Here is a 17,916-nt window from a genome sequence, read left to right as displayed (position 1 = left end):
TCAGAAAGATCGTGGGTAAATTCAGTTTTTTTCCCCCTTTAGTTGGTACACACTGTAAGAGGTAAATGATTTCTAAGATTTACCACCAGAGGGCACTGATGCAAAAGTGAGTCACAAAGAGTGTGTTTGGTCTTTTATCACCAAAATGCTGCCCTTTAAACAAAATGCCCCCTTTATTTGAGCAAAACTTTGAATACAAATATCTCATTTGTATTTACTAGCATTTACTGAAAGTATAATGTCTAAGTACATGCAAATACACAAACACAAATTATTCCAGTATAGTATTCTTAAGTGTTGTTAATGTCTTGTTAAAATTAGAAGGTGCAGGAGCACCTGGGTGGCTCAGTCAGTTAGGTTTCCAGTTCTTGATTTCTACTCAGGTCATGATCTCGCAGTTCGTGGGATGGAGCCCTGCATCTGGCTCCGTGCTAAGCTCATGGACCCTGCTTGGGATTCTCTCTTTCCCTCTCTTGGCCCCTACCTGCTCACACTTGCTCTCTCTCACTCCCTCTCAAAATAAATGAATAAACTTAAAAAAAAGTAGAATTCCATAACATTAAAAATAGGGTGGAAACAAAAACGTGTTCAGAATGACCAGGCACTTCTCTCTCGAGCTCATTTCTGCATTCCTCCACTTCTCACCGTTTATACCACTCCTTTGGGCTTAGTGCCTAATAAACTCCAGTGTAGTATGCGTTTGAATCCCAGCTTTACCACATAAGAACATCTCCAAGCCTCAGTTTTCTCACCTGTAAAGTAGGAATAGTAATGCTTACCTTGCAGAGCTTTGGTAAGGTATAAGAGATTATGCTTACAATAAAGTCCCTAGCACGTTCTGGGTGCCTAATTCTTTTACTAGGATTATATATGAGATTTACACACACAAAGAAGTACTATTATTAGTCCTATATTATGGACATGAAAACTAAGGTTAAATAACGTGACAGATGTCACAGAGCTAGTAAGTAGCAAAGAGGTTGACAAAGCTCATATTATTTTCATTTACTTTCCACACTGCTTCCCTTGGAGGATAGAGGGTGAGTGGGTGGGTATTGCGTATTATGCTTCTTTGTACCTCCAAGGCTGACAAACATAGTTAGTACTCACATGCCTGATGGTGATGAATATGCAACTTCTTTAAAAAATGAGACAGGGGCACTTGGGTGGCTCAGTCGGTTAAGCGTCCAGCTTCAGCTCAGGTCATGATCCCACGGTTCATGGGTTCGAGCCCCACATCGGGTTCCATGCTGACAGCTCAGAGCCTGGAGCCTGCTTCAGATTCTGTGTCTCCCTCTCTCTCTGCCCCTCCCCTGCTCATACTCTGCCACTCTCTCTCTCTCCCTCTCTCTCTCAAAAATAAACAAAAAAATTTTTAAAAATACAATTTGCTCTGACAAATCAAAATAACTTTACCAAAGCGATGTATTATTATTATTATTATTATTATTATCATCATTATCATTATGATTAAATGCATCACTGATTTGGCGGATTGTAGGGTAATGATATAGAGAGACTGTAATTCAGTCTAAAACATGCTAACTTTCCAGGAAAGAGAAAGAAGGGAGACCAAGCTGGTGCCCAGGTAGTTCAGGGTTTTTGAGGAGAGAGAGAAGCTAGGCCTGTGCAGGTAGAGAAACCAAGGGGAGCACTGAGACACACGTAAGCTGGTCTGGGGCCCAGCAGGTAGCCACACCTGGAGCAACAACATCCCCCCAGCAAGACCAAAAGAGTGGTGTGAACCCAAAGTGGCTTCATCCCTGAAGCCAGCGAGAAAGATGTAATCACCTTTTGCCCTTGGTCTCTGTGTGTTTATCCCTACCTCTGCCTCCATCATGATTCCTTGCAATCAAAGACCATGTCTAGTCCATCAGTATATTCCCAATGCTAGGCCTAATAGCTTGCTCAGGAACTCTCTGTAGCCTGAAAAATTAAAGGCCCAGCACTCACCACCACCACCACAGGAAGAGGCTTTTGCCAGCATCTGTCCTGCAGCATCAACATCAAGGGCTTTTAGCTACAGCACCTTCAGAGCTCTCCTCAGAGCTCTGGGACCAGTGTTGTCTTGCAGTAAGAAGCACGGGCCTGCTGCTGCTACAGCAAGCCAGACAGAAGCTAATTACAGCAACTTGAACCCGCCATGACTAACATGCTTATTTAATTTCCGATGTTTCTTTGTTGACCCACAGAAATCAAATGCAGCAGCCTCACAGGCCAGGGCCCCACCACGGCCTGAGGAGCCATGTCTGTGTGCACATCAATTACATAGGCCCCACCTGGGCAGGGATTGGCTCTCACGGTGATACCTGGAACAGAACCCACTCTGGAAAGATGTCAGCTCTTTAGGGAATGTGGTTCAACTTTGGCAGCAAATGAAAGGCATGAAGTTGGTCACGGAAGGCGCTTGGCCAGTGAGGGCTCTCCAGCATGAAGGCTAATTTGCAGAAGTAATAAGATAGCTAATTCATTTATCAGGAATCTACTATGCATCATGTCCTTTATGTACATTATCACATCTAGTCCCCAATCCTTATGAGACTGATAGAACTCTTCCAATCTCACAAGTGAAACAATTGAGTCTCTGAGAGGTTAAATAGCTTCCCATGGCCATATGTGAAAATATTACTGGTAACAAATATTTATTGGGTACCCACTATAATTCTGAGCTGAGCGCTTAATGTAGTACCATTTAGTCCTCCTACTAATCCTATGAAGTAAAGATTATTTTAACCCCATTTTTCAGATGAGGAAGCGGAGGCTCAGGGAGATTACGTAGTTTATCTAGGGAATAAGTATTTCACCATACACAGTCTTACTCTACAACTCAAGCCTGAAATCACTGGGCTATGCCGGCTCCCTGGGCTAGGCTTCCTCAGATCATAAGATGTGAAACTAAGATTCAAATTCAATGTGTCTGGCTTCAAAGCCCATTCTACCTTCTGGCTCAAGATTACACAATTCTCCAAATGAAGCTCTAGTCTAAGAAGCAGCATCGCCCCATTTAAATACTGACATATTGACACAGGCTACTCTGACCCAAGGGTAGTCAAAGAGAATTGAAAGTGGAAGCATCTAGGGGCGCCGGGTGGCTCAGTCGGTTAAGTGTCCGACTTCAGCTCAGGTCATGATCTCCCCTTTTGTGAATTCAAGCCCCATGTCAGGCCCAGTGCTGACAGCTCAGAGCCTGGAGCCTGCTTCGGATTCTGTGTCTCCCTCTGTCTCCGCCCCTCCTCTGACCTCTCTCTCTCTCTTTCAAAAATAAACATTAAAAAACAACACACAAAAAAACTTAAAATGGAGGCATCTAGAAGGAGAAAGGAATCATAAGGGAAAGACTGAAGCTGGATGTTAAGGCCCATTGCCCAAATCAGCAGCCACGCATCCCCATTACAGCCAGAAGTAGGTGCTGTCAACATCGGCATGAGAGGCCACCTGTACATGGGAATTTGGATCAGGCTTGGAATGATGCTCACGACCACTAATATTTACCGAGCTCCAGCCAGGTACCAGACATGTTTCTAGGCTACTACATGCATTCTCTCACCTCTTATATCCCCATTTTACATACAAGATAACTGAGGCTCAGAGGCCTAGAAGACCTGCCCAAGGTGAATCATGTAGGAAGGAAGAGGCAAAGCCAGTACCCCGATCTCAGTCACCCTAGAGCCCCCAAGCTGAGCTCTTCCTGCCACTAACATCACTAGGGGGTGCGCTAATTCAATGCCTCATTTAACTAGGTTTCATCATCTACAAAATGAGCTCATAAGTTCCTCTCCTCTTTTAATAGGGAGTGAGTGTTTTAAGCCAGTTTAAAAAAAAAATCTTCCAAATGCTTTAAAATTTTCCAAAAATTTTCATTTTTCATTAAATGAATCTACCTATCACAGAAAGGATGCAAGACCCTTAAAAAAGACAGTGACAGGGGCGCCTGGGTGGCTCAGTCGGTTGAGCGTCCGACTTCGGCTCAGGTCATGATCTCACAGTTTGTGGGTTTGAGCCCCATGTCAGGTGCTGTGCTGACAGCTCGGAGCCTGGAGGCTGCTTCGAATTCTGTGTCTCCTTCTCTCTCTGCCTCTCTCCTGCTCACACTCTCCCTCTCTCTCAAAAATAAGTAAGCATGAAAAAAAAAGTGACATCAAAACCAGGTACATTTCCAGTGTTTACTGTAATCAAATAAGCCCATAAAACCGGAAATGGAACTGTATCACATCTCATTAAAATGCTAGTTACACACACACACACACACACACACACACACACACACCCCTTTACTAGCCTATAATTTATGGCAAGTCCTTTCTGCAAGGAGGTGGGCAGGTCTATATGAACTGAGCAATGTCAAGTTAAATTCCAACATTATAGCTCCCCTACCTCTATAAGCTGTTTCTGCCCAGTGTATTAGAGAGTTTCTAAAGAAATCCCTAAAAGATTCAACAGGACTAGGAACAGATCTCACAGCTTCATTGATACTCCAACACAGTCATTAGTCATGAGTCACACAGAACAATGTAGAAGTTATCCTCGAGCTTCCCCGTCATGAGGCAGAAAGGACTCTTTCTCCTCCGCAGCTTTTCTCCCATCGTAAGAAAAACCACAAAAGGTTCGCGTTGGTTTTGATACTTTCACTTGAACTCAGGCAACTCATTTTAATTCATGTTTGCTAGCAAGTATTTCTTCAAAAATATTCATTTCTGCACGTTTTCACATAGCACTAGAATCTTACTACGATTGTCACAAATTGGTACTAAAGACCACATATTTAGCAGTTCTGTGTGATGGGTTTATTACTCTATACGCTGCTAAGTCCCTAGAGAGTGTCACTTAATTAAATGCAAAGAAGTCTTCCTGGATAGATTTCTAATTTACCGTTCCTATGCCAAGTCTCAGAGGTCTCATTTCCTTTCAGAAAATTCTACTGCCACAAAAAGAGAGAATAATGAAATCAAATGACTACTACGTCTTGTAAGACTGAGACCTGCTTGTATCTGAACTATGGATTTAGGGCATAGGTCAAAAGAACACTCTTTCAAAAGGGAAAACCTCTTTCTTCCATAGACTTGAGGACCTCTCACATGCCAGCAAATGCCCAACGGTAGCATTCTTTGCTTCTAAAAATCCATATAGATTTTGCAAGATTATTGGAGCTGAAGTATTTAAAATCCTTACCAACATGTTTCTCCAGTCTAGCCACCATCTTGGCAGAAATTCTTATAAAATGAGTGAAAAAAGTCAGTGTTGAGACCTTATAAAAACATTCAAGGCTTGTCATGGAAGAATGCATGTGGCATTGTTAAGTCGTAGGGACAGTTCCAGCTTCTGGTCCTCCTGTCAGGTTTCCTCATCTCTGAACAAGCTAACAAGCATGTCTCTGCGGTGCAGTGTTAGACAGCTTAAAACAGAACATGAACCCTATTCCCTGTCTCACCCACATCTATTCTGCCCCAGGCATAGTTTACCTTAGTCTGAGGGAATGAAAGATTTGGTATTTCTTTTTTTTAAAAAAAGTTTTTTGCTTATTTTTGAGAGACAGAGAGAGACAGAATGCAAGCAGGAGAGAGGCACGGAGAGAGGGAGAAAGAATTCAAGCAGGCTCCAGGCTCTGTGCTGTCAGCACAGACCCCAACCACAGGGCTCAAACCCACGAGCCATGAGATCATGACCTGAGCCAAAGTAGGTCGCTTAACTGACTGAGCCACCCAGGGGCCCCAGATTTAGCATTTCAAAAGACATCTTTAATAGAACAAAAGTTTGTCTGTTGGGCATTCAGTCAACCAGAGTGCTTTATGAAAACTAGCCTGTCTATGAATGTGTAATGATTATCATTGTTTAAAGTGACAATTTTGATTATCATTGTTTAAAGTGACAATTTTGAGGTCCTATGATCCTGCTGCATCAGCCAGCAGTCACTCAATGTCTGTGTCCTGTGGATTCTGTTTTCACAGTAATTCTAACTTCTCATCCCCTCTGTTTTCACCCCCTTCCTCAAATGAGGACTCTCCCCCCTCACCCAGTCTGCCGTCATCATCTCCTAACTGATGTTCTCACCGATCTGTCCCACGCATCACATACTGCCATGTTATTCATCCTAGAGAACAGGTCCAGTCGTCATTCCTCTATTCAAATACCCTCAGCATCCCCCTGCTGCCCACCACGCTGTGATCTGCCATTGCATCGTCTCCACAAGATGATCCCCCACATCCACCTTTCCAAATTTATCCTCCAGTGGCCACCATTACATAGTTTCCTGTGTTTCCTTCCACCCTTTACTCCTGAGATTGCAGATCACCTTCCTGCTCCCACGTCTGCCTATCAGAACCCTACCCCTCCCCACAAATACACACCACATAGGATCTCCTCCTCCTCTGAATCCCCTTGCCCTCTGCACTTTTCTGAAGATGACACACCCTGCCCAGCATGTGAGCTACTTGTGAACTTGCCCTAATCACAAATACCTTACCGCGTCCCATGCAAATTTGTGTTCTTACAATGCTTAGTACAGGGGGCTAAGCACACACCGAACATTTGGGAAATATCAGTGGGCGCTATGGATCGATAATGTGCCCCCCCAAATCCATCTGTTGAAGTCTTAATCACCAGTATGATGATACTTGGAGGTAGGACCTTTGGGAGGTGATTAGGTCATAAGGGTAGAGCCCTTATGAATGGGATTACTGCTCTTATAAGAAGAGACACCACACGAGAGATGATAGCTCTCTGTCCACTGTGTGAAGACATAGCAAGAAGGCAGATCTGGAAGCGGGTTCTCACCATACACCAGATCAGGTGGTGTCTTGATCTCAGACTTCTAGGCTCTAGAACTGTGAGAAATAAATTTCTGTTGTGTAAGCCACTCAATCTACGGCATTTTGTTACAGCAGCCCAAACTGACTAAGACAGTGGGTACATCCGTGCAAGCAAACAATATACATTCATTTTGCTTACAAATATACTTAGAATTTTAAAAATTTCATACTTGTTAATAAAGAATTTTAAAACAAAGAGCTGTGCTAAAAGGCTTAAAAGTATATGATACCATGCAAAATAAATAAGATGTTTTGATCAACTGAGCCACCTTGCCATAAGTGAGCGAGAGCCTGTGGGTTTGACAGTTCTAATGTATAATATTGTGAATGCTGATATTTAATATATCCCAATGATCTGAAGCCAGCCTTATGTTTCCATCTCCACTCCTTGTCCTTTTCCTCTGTGTAGTTTCTTTATAGGCTTTTTTTTTTTTTTTAACGCAAGTTGGTACTGAATTTTTGGCACTTAAAAACCTATCACTTGAAAAAGGGAGCTCAAAAAGTAATAAGCAGACCCAGATTTGGGTTCAGTGCCCAAAATAAAATGCAATTTCTCCACTTTAATCAGATCCAACCAAATGGCCAGTCCAATATGCAACATATGTCCAGCCAACTGGTTGGAGTCCATGCATTTGGTTCCTTCTGCAGATTAATGAGATTATGGCATTGTTTAAAAGAGGCAGAAAATGCTAATTTGACATCTACCATGATATACTTTACAGTTTAGGGGGTTTCTGCATTTTAAGACATTTTTAATTACTTTGGTATGCTGTGCCAATGAGGACCATATGCCCGTTCTTGTGCCTCCACGGCTGTCTCCATAGTCACCTGCACATTCCCAGGCAGTGCAGACTGTCAAGAACTTGTTTATCACAGCCTCTATCTAGAAGAATCAAAGGGCAGCCTTCTCCCTCCACTTAGGCATGCGCTTTCTGGTTAAAGCTGTTTCCGAAGAAAATAAAAGTCACCTCATATGCAGAGCTAAAGAATTAACTGACCTGTAACAAAAACTTTGTTCAAAAGTTACCTTTTTCAAAAGGTACATTCCTCTGTGACTTGGAAAAGCTATGGAATTTTACTCATACAATGAACATTATCTACATTTTTTTTTTTAAAAATCATCTGTGGTTCTGCAATTTGTTACTGGGCTTCATGCTATAAGCTAACCCAGAAGTTTGCTGGGGATGATTGATGTGACATGTGTTAACATATAGGATATTATTTCATCCTTTGCAAAGGCTTCTGAATATTCTCAGAAGCTTTAGCAAAGCAGAACTGTACCTCCCTCTTTCGATCCTCAGGGAAGCCTCATCCGATAATCATCGCCTTGTACACTGATGGACTTCACACGGACAGGGTGCTCAGGATGAAGTTCTGTACTACTTATCTCTCCAAAGCTTTCCTAAAAGCATATTTGGAGCTGAGGATTAGAATCCCCCCCCCCCAAAAAAAACTATGCAAACTAATTAATGAATATTAATGGTAGCTTGACACTATGAAATACCTACTATGTGCCACATACTCTAACTAACTCATTCAACCTCATAATCATACTGTGAGACAGATACTATTATTACTTCTTTCTTACAGATAAGGAAGGGGGGGCACAGAAATGTTACGTAATTTGCCCAAGGTCACCTACCTAGAAAGTGTGAGATTCAGGATTTGAACTCTGGAAGAGACTGCACCTTCACCCACTACACTATACGGAGAAAAAAAAAAAGAAGAACAAAGACAAGCATCCTGCTGAAAATATAAAGACGGAGAGAACAAGCTGACTTTTCCAAATTCTCCTGAGCAATTATTGAAAACATTTTGTTTACCATGAAAGCGATTTAACATTTGGGGTTCCAAAATACGAAATAATGGCATGCGGATTTAGTTAAACATTGGCAAGATGGCAGCCGTCTACTGAGGAGAAACACGGAAAAAACAGTGCGCAAGCATAGGCACCTCGAATCCACCCAAGAACACGAATGGCAGCGAAGAGAACATGAGCATCTCGTCCTCTTCACCCCCCCCCAAAAAACCTCCTCTTCAAGGTGGGAATCTGGTTCTTCTTCTCATGTTTTAGGAAGGCAGCGAAAGACGCCCAGATATAGCTTCTCCACCACCTGCAGGCAGTCAGGTTGTTTCTTGTACTGATGTGTAATGGACAGAAATGTCAGCCCCAGGAACAGGGGTGGAAAGTAGTCAAGAGGCAGTCAAGAAGCTGTCATAGAACTGTTCCTTGGTGCCAGCAACTGTTGCTTGGTCCCCAGGCTAAGACACACCCTCTTCTGGGCCATTGCAGGTCCTGGGGAAATATTTAAAAAAAAAAAAAAAAAAAAAAAAAAAAAAAAGGAAAGCCCGTGAGGGGCTAGGGCTGGGAGTAGGGAGAGGATATTGGTAGAAAACCACAAATGAGTCACCACCTTTTCTTCTCCAGTTTGTGGAAGTGTTTTCTGACAACATGGGATGAGTTTCTGAATTAGATGTAATCTCATTTCCAACCCCAAGTTACCACTTTCTAGTCATGCAACATAGGATAAGTCCCTTAACCTGTTCCTACTTTATTTAAGCCACCACTACCTTCATCCTCTGTCAGGTTGCCTTAAAAGCAAGTCCGAGCCTATTGTTTATTTATTTTAAATGTTTGTTTATTTATTTTGAGAGCCAGAGAAGGCCAAAGAGAGAGAGAGAGAGAGAGAGAGAGAGAGGATCCCAAGCAGAATCCATGCTGTCAGCACAGAGCCCAACCCGGGGCTCGAACTCACAAACTGTGAGATCATGACCTAAGCCAAATCAAGAGTCAGACACTTAACCAACTGAGCCATCCAGGCACCCCAAGTCTAAGGTTTTCATGATAATATCTGGTCACTGCTTAACTCTCCAGCCTTATTTCTCCTCAAAATCTGTATTCCAGCCAGAATTAACTCTCAAGGATCATGGTAGTTCTCACCTCTGGCCTTTGCATATCCTGTTCCCTGGAAACACTTTCCTTCCCCTTTGTTGTATCCCTAGAGCCCGGCACAGTGTTCAGCACATAGCAAGAAAGTGATAAATATGGTTGACTGAATGAATAAACAAACCTCTCTGAATCTCCATTTCTCCATCTGTAAAATTGGGGGAAACAATATTCATCTAAATAAGCATGTGAAAAGTCAGTGAAATAGCATGTACAAAGCACTTGACACATGGTAGGAGTCAATAAATGATAGCTATGTATATCCAGTACACAGCTTCATGGTTGCAATCACCCTTTAGGTCTAGAAGAAAAAGAATGTGCATTCAGCAGGTTGCTCACACCCCAGCTCAGAAATATCACTATCATTTTGCTTAAAAATCTCTAGAGGGGCGCCTGGGTGGCTCAGTTGCTTAAGCATCTGACTGCGGCTCGGGTTATGATCTCACAGTTCATGGATTGAAGCCTGGCATTGGGCTTTCTGCTGTCAGCATAGAGCCCACTTCAGATCCTCTGTCTTCCTCTCTCTCTGTCCCTCCCCTGCTCTCTCTCTCTCAAAAATAAATAAGTATTTTTAAAAATCTCTACAGAGGAAACCACACCTCTTCCTTTAGCAAATACCTGTTTCATAGGCCCTGTTCAGTCAACCAGTCAATAAGTATGTATCAATTATCAACATATGCTAGATATTCAGCTACAATTTCCATGTGCTTATTTGATATCCAGAGTAACAAAACATTTCCAAAAGCAGTTATTCGTGGCCTTTTTCACCTATTCTCCCTCTTGCTCTTTTGCGCTCTCTCTCTCTCTCTCTGTCACACACACACACACACACACACACACACACACACACACACACAGTCTCCAGAACACAAAAAGTTTTCAAAGGACAGAGCCAGTCACCATCCACTGAGGCCTCACCTAGTGCCAGCTAGAAATATTCAGCTGAGGCAGAGGGACAAAGAGAGATGGACAGGAGCCTTGCCCTTTGGGAGTTCGCAGGCTCCAGGTAGGAACAAACATAAACAAATAACCACAGTGTAGTAGTAAAGAGACTGTGGAAAATGCAGGGTAATACTGCGGGAGCCCAGAGGAGGGAGCTAGAGCACAACCACAACCTAGGCAGACCTTAAAATGGACTTAGAAGCAAGATTTCTATTTCTGACAGGATGACTCTATTGGCTACACCTTCAGCCCAGTTGCTCTCATTCTGTCCTCTGTGAAGATGGAGAACACTTCATCAGCATCTTCCTCAGAATAAGGGCCTTAATCCATCATAAAGGCCAGCTCTCACGAACACGGAAGTCAGCAAGGACACTGTCCTGGTCTGAATATTTCTCTGTCACAGGTCTACAAGACGGGACTTGGAATCTGTCCAGGTGAATTAACAGGAGCTTTCTGGACACTTGTTATTCTATCCTTTCATAGATAAGCTCTTTGTAGGTGGTTGTGCGAATATATCACTCTGTTTGTTTCCTCTGAGGGCTACTTTAAGTGCTAGCTTGGTCTTCAACCCCCATGTATTTTATTCTGTGTTTTGAAAAATAGGGCCCCACCAAGATTTAGAATCATTATTAAATGAAAAGAAAAAAGTATGAGTTACAAGTGCAGTAAAACTCATTTTTCTGTCTTACTAACGAGAAGGGACACATTTCTTTCTGTTCTGAGCATGCTTTCGGAGGAAGGCACATGGAGAATCTATTGCCAGAGACAGCCTTAGGAACAGGTGGCAGAACAGTCCTCGAACAGCTGTGAGCTGGGTACTCAGAAAGGCGTCTTTGACCAACTCTCTCTTCCACAAGCTCTGCTCTGGACACCAGAGTCCCCACCAAGGGGAGCCTCCCAAGATATCACTGTTATCAAGGAAGGATAACCTTGTTTTTAGTTCACAGGGGACAACATTTCTGATAGCTACTAAATACCACCCACACCATATCCAGATAATCAGGGGCTAGGAAACAGGCTGTTAAAACGTAAGCAGAGGGATATGTTGGCAGCATGGAGCGCCCTCAGCTCAGATGGGCTGGAGGTACAAGGACGCTGGTCCCTGGAGGAGAGCATTCGTTTGCTAGGGCTGCCATAACAGGATGCCACAGACTGGATGGCTTAAACAACAGAGATTTATTTTTTCACGATTCTGGAGACTAGAAGTTGGAGAACAAGGTGCCTGCAGGGTTGGTTTCTTTCCTTGGCTTGTAGATGGCAATCTTCTCCCTATGTCTTCACATGGCCTTTCCCCTGTGTGTGTCTTTGTCCTAATCTCCTCTTCCTCTAAAGGCACTGGTCGACGACTTCACTTGATCTTAATTACCTTTTTAAAGACACTGTCTCCAAATACAGTCACCTGCTGGGGCACTGCAGGATAGGATTCAATATATGCATTTAGGGGAGACACAATTTAGCCCATAAAGGGGGAGGAAAAGAGGGATGAGGCTAGGAATCCACCCATGTGGGCACTAACACGGGTTTGACCATGAAAGCCTAGGGGGCCGGAGTGAAGGATTTCAGCCACCACCTCTCTGCTAATGATGGCCAAACCTCATTGTCTAGCTCTGACCTCTCTCTTCCAGTTCCACATTTCCAATGGCCTCCTGGACATGTGCCACCTGATGACCTGCCAGCATCTTCAACAAACACGGCAACGCTCAAAATGAACTCATTTCTCATTTCTATTATTTCCATTACCAGACTTCCAGGAATTTTGTATCCGTTCCCTCTGTGTCACTAAGGCCCTCTTTTCTTTGTTCTTGCTTTGTCATGTCTCTTTCGTCCGTCCCCTTTTCTGAAGCTGATTGCTATCACATCTCCTCCAGTCACTACTCTCTGGACCACTGAAGACATCTCCCAACAGCTCTCCCTACCTTCAAGTTCTCCTCCCACCAATCCTACATTTACTACTCTTGGATCAACCTTCCTAAACACAGCTTCCACCAGGAATCTACCTCTACTCTAAAACTTCCCAAGGTTTTCTGCTAGCCACCAGGAAAAAAAATCTTAACTGTATAGCCTAGTGTTCAAGCCCCTCCAGTCTGGCCCCTTCAAGTCTGATAGTACACTCCTTCCCTAAACACTCCGGAAGAAAAGTGGAAATGAATGAACACCCCTACACAAACCCTCCATTCTATAAGATGACAAGTAAATCATCTTATTTACTGTCACCTTGTAATCTGTCATGTATATGCTCATGTGCCCGACATTTCCCCCTCTACCTGTCTATATTTAACCTTTCTTTTAGTCCCAACACCAATCCTGCCTCCTTCATTCCTACCTTTCCTGCTTACTGAAAATATCTTACTTCACTCAATACCACTTACTGTTTATAGTACCCCATTTAGCACTTTAGTAGGATACTGTTCTGCATCTTTATCTGTTCCTGTGTTATCTAACTTCACAGTTACATGTGGAGTACGCTGTATTCCCCAAACTCCACAAGGCCAGACACCATGCATTATGTATCTTTGCAGTCCTCATGACAGATTAGTAATAATAAACAAAACATTCATTGAGTGTTTACCATGTGCCAGGCTCTGTGCTAAATGTTTTCTAGCATTATCTCATTTAATTCAAACAACAAAACAAGGTGGGTACTATTACTATCCCCATTTCACACATGAAGAGATTGAGGGTTAGAAAGGTTGTGTAACTGGCCCAAAATCACGTAACTAGTAAGTGGCAGAGCTAGCACTCAAATACAGGATTATGAGACTCAGGAGTCCCTGCTAATAGTACCTTTCACAGAGTAAGTGCTGAGCATGTTTCTGAATTAATTAAGACTGTGCCTCCCACCAAAGCAGTTGGGGTGTGTGGCAGGCAAAACAGTGGCCCCCAGAGATGTCCACGTCTTGATCCTCAGAGCCCATGAATAAGGCTTCCCCTTTCCCACCCTGACTGCACTATTTTAAAAACCATCTTACCAAGAGGGACATGAAACTCCGAGGGAAAGCCACGTGTTATTGACAGAATTCTCTCAGGAAGATTACTACAATCTAAACATGTATGGTATCCTTTTAAAATATCATTACCTAATGCTTTTATTCCAAAGCACTTCCCATATATTGTCTCAGACATCTGTGCCAGCCCTTCAGTGTACATAAATGACAGTTACAAGTGCATACCATGGCTTTTGCATTGCATTTTTTGAGTCATTTCCAAGAATTTTATTCGTAAAAGGCCCAAATAGCACTGTAGAAAAATGTATTTTTCAAAATAGCAGGAAAACCAACCGTTTAGTATTTTTTGTACTGTTTTGAGCTGGTAGGTGGCTTTAGTATAGACTCACAGACTCAGGCCCCTTTTCACTGGGCTTTTCTGACCCTATGGCTTCTAATTGTTTTTCTAGGGTCTTTAGCCGTGTCTGGGCTGTGGACACATTTGGCAAGGTGGTGGGGATGAGGGTGACACATCGATGGGGTTGGAGCTGGGATCCATATTCCTATTCCCCAATCCCTGTTCAGCTGTCTCTGATGGATTTCCCATAACCACGTGGGCCCTCACCCCCCTCGGTCACTTCCCTTGTAAATCAATACTGGGTCCATTACATCTTAGCTAGGATCAGTTTGATGAGTATGTGCCTATAGCCACCCCCTCCCTGCTATTTTCCAGGTACTTTACATACATACATACGTATTATCGCTTAACGTGCAGTTTAGCATAATGGTTAGAGCGTAGACTTTTCCTTTCCAATCCCAGCCCTACCACTCATCCGCTGTGCGGTTAACATCTCTAGGACTCAGTTTTCCCATTTGTGGAACGGCAATTTTAAAAAGTGCTTCTTGGGGCGCCTGGGTGGCGCAGTCGGTTAAGCGTCCGACTTCAGCCAGGTCACGATCTCGTGGTCCGTGAGTTCGAGCCCCGCGTCGGGCTCTGGGCTGATGGCTCAGAGCCTGGAGGCTGTTTCCGATTCTGTGTCTCCCTCTCTCTCTGCCCCTCGCCCGTTCATGCTCTGTCTCTCTCTGTCCCAAAAATAAATAAACGTTGAAAAAAAAATTTAAAAAAAAAGTGCTTCTTTATAAGGTTGTTGTGAGGACTGAGTGCTTAGAAGAGTCCTGCAACATAGTCGATACCGCATAAGGGGAGAATTAGCGCGGCACAGGAAAGTATCAACTTGCCCAAGGTCACATAAATTTAATGAGGGGCAGAGGCAGGATTTGGAGCCAGGTCATTTTGTCTGCACCTACTTCCCACCCTGCGGCACTATCTGACTTTTATCCCTGATTCCTTCAGAACCAGCCGCGCCCACCCTGCCGGGGTCCATCCAAAGATGAAACGGGCAGTCTCTCGTGCCAGACCTCCACTCCGGGAGCTCCCCCGGAACGCTTAGAGAAAACCAGGAATTGAGAAGTGCGCCCTCTCGCCGGCCCCAGGCGCGCGCTCAGGAGACGCCAGCCGACCTGCTCCTCCTCTGCCTCGGCCGGCAGGGCAGCCGGACGCGGTGGAAGCGCGCGAGGCTCCGTCTGCGAGCGCACCCGGAAGCCCGCGGTCGGAGCCTCACCGGCGATGCGGGCGCACAGCGCGCACCGTGGGCTGCCTGCTGGGAATCCCTCCCCAGCTGGGGAGAAAGGCAGTTGTTTTCCCCCTGGCGGAACGCTCCACTTGAAACCGTTCCACCAGGGCTGTTCTCGCCTCCGACTCGGGGAAGAACTGTAATTAACACAGCAACAAACGCCCACGAAGCTAACTGGCAAAGGGAGTGTAACACGAGCCGCTTCTCCAACCGAACTGGGCCAATTGCTTTCCCTTCTTGCCTCCCCATTTGGTCTGTTTTGGTTCCGCAGTCATCCAACTGTGGCGTTTCTTAAAACATGTCAGTGGCTGGTGTTTGTGTTTGGGGTTGAACAGTTTCACACACGTCGCTGGAGACGGTGCTCGGCCAGCTGCTGTGCTGGGTCTTCGCTTTCTGCGGCTCCGGGAGTGTCAGGTAGAAAAATGAAGAAGTGACTGGGGAAGGCGGGGGGCGGGTGGAGGTGAGGAAGGACGCCGGCCTCCTCCGGTTGCCTGTAGTTGGATCAGTAGCCACTTCTGGACGAGGACGGGTAAAACCGGTCTGCCGGGTTTCCAGGAGGAGCAGTTGGAGATGTCCCACGTGAGTCGCGTCGTCTGCCCGCGCGGCGGCGCTCACCGGGCGGCTGCGCTCCGACTCCGACTCGGAAAGTAGGGAGAGGCAAGCCTTTCAGGTCCTTGCAAACAGCTGTCATAGGCCAGCCAGGCGCGACTACAGGCGGGCGAACTTGAGGTGCTGACCCGGCGGGGCGGGGGTGGCCTGGAGAGTAGCCATGGCTAGGGGAAGCGCTCTAGCTTCTTTATCTAGGGTTGTAAGAGTCTGGTCCCTAATGCGGCCATTACACATAACCTTGCATCAGCCAAGTCTGATCCACACAGAAGCCCCGGCATCACGTGGGAGCTTGTTACCAGCACAATTTCAGACCCTGCCCCAGGCCTATTGATTCACAATCTACTCTTTAACAAGATCCCTAGGTGATTGCTACGCACACGAAAGTTTGTGTAATGTGTATACTTTCCTCCAACGTCTTTTCATCTGCGTTCTGTACTGTCAACACGTTGCCTTCAAAATGTGCGGGAAAGGCACGGCTTTTGGAGAAATGTAACCCTACCCTCTGCTAAATGTCTGCACCTGTTTGATGCTTAGCAGCAATCTATCCACTAATTACCGCTAAGGAGTAATGAGTGGAGGGAGGGCAGAGCCTGCTCTACAGTCCAGCCCTGTTAAAGCTCAGAGATTCGGTGGGGAGCCAAAACCCAAATAAGAAGAACGAAGTAATTATATGAGATAATAATTCAAGGGGTCACACAAGGCAGACTGACTCTCATATGAGCAGCTTAAACAGTATGTGCTACCTATTTAGTAAATTCCCTGTGCTAAATAGCTACCACCAATTTTGTACCTGTACGTTTTCTCTATATACAGATTCATATACAAACACGTGTGTGTGTGTATTAGAGAGAGACAGTATGTATTCTAACGTGGTGCCTCACACATAGCAGGTGATCAATATTTATTGCATCAATAGACGGATCCTGTTACAACATATTCTCCTCGGAAGAGAAGAATTTTGTGTTTTAAACCAAACCAACGTGGATCTGTTCCAAAATAAAATATATTACCAATAACCAACAGTCCATTTAATATGTCTTTTATTTATTTATTTTTAAGTTTATTTTGAGAGAGAGAGAGAGAGGCAGAGTCAGAGAGAGAGAATCCCAAGGAGGATCCACACTCAGTGCAGAGCCATATGTGGGGCTTGAACTCACGAACGGTGACATCATGCATGACCTGAGTCAAAATCAAGAGTCAGGCACTTAACGGACTGAGTCACCCAGGCACCTCTAATATGTCTTTTAAAACATTAATTATACATGATACAGAGATATGTGGCTCCTATTTGGTAGGAGCCCAGAAGGGCCCAACATAGCTTCTTCAAGAATCCTACAAAGTCTTTTATGTCAGAATAACCCAACACGCCTCTCCATATCCATTCAAGCCTCCCAGACCACAGTACCCTCATAGATCAGAGACCAACTTTTTTCAGAGCCATTTCAGTCTTATGAGTTATTGATCTGTAAGCCAAACGTTTTCAAACGGAGACCTCGCTGAATGGCCTGTAATAGCTCCAGTTTATTTTGTCAGATACTCAAAGTTTCCTAACCAGGCACTTAATCATGTGCGTTGTGCCTAGTGAGCACTGGTGAGAAGCAGGGGTGGGACACGCTTCATTTCTTGGTGGTTAGAAGCATCTTTACAATTTTTAAAATTCATTTTTTTTCCCCTCTGCAATGTTCTGTTGGCATTAGGCCACCAGGAGATGAGGGATGCTCCTTGGTACTCGCTAGGCACAACTCACATGACTGGGTGCCTAATTAGGGAATTTTGAGTACTTGACGGAATAAATGGGAGCTCTCACAGACCGTTCAGTGGGATCTCAGAGTATAGGTAAAGAAGGGAAAGGGTGCTTCTGTCTAGTACAGTTAGGGCAGCGATTGGAAAAAAAAAATCTTTAAAATTTGCACCCCAACCAGATTAAGGTTTTCAATTTTACCAGTTACACTTTGATTCATGATGAGAGTTCAACAGAGCCCGTCTGGATATACTATCGAATACTGCTGAGTAAAGATGAATTGTCAAATGCTAATCGAACATTCATTATGAAG

At 44.4% G+C, this 17,916-nt stretch overlaps 1 long non-coding RNA gene across 3 annotated transcripts in view; it reads left to right on the top strand.

Annotated features, from left to right (window-relative positions):
* The first annotated feature begins 14,977 nt into the window (after window positions 1-14,977).
* Window positions 14,978-17,916, top strand: part of LOC125168327 (uncharacterized) — a 56,237-nt gene continuing 53,298 nt past the window's right edge. For all 3 annotated transcript variants that reach the window (XR_007153088.1, XR_007153087.1, XR_007153086.1), the window contains exon 1: window positions 14,978-15,667. This is a non-coding gene — a long non-coding RNA (uncharacterized LOC125168327). The remainder of the gene's footprint in view (window positions 15,668-17,916) is intronic.

This window comes from Prionailurus viverrinus, chromosome A1 (genome assembly GCF_022837055.1).
Source record: "Prionailurus viverrinus isolate Anna chromosome A1, UM_Priviv_1.0, whole genome shotgun sequence".
NCBI lineage: Eukaryota > Metazoa > Chordata > Mammalia > Carnivora > Felidae > Prionailurus > Prionailurus viverrinus.
This window is presented reverse-complemented; position numbering and strand designations above follow the sequence as displayed.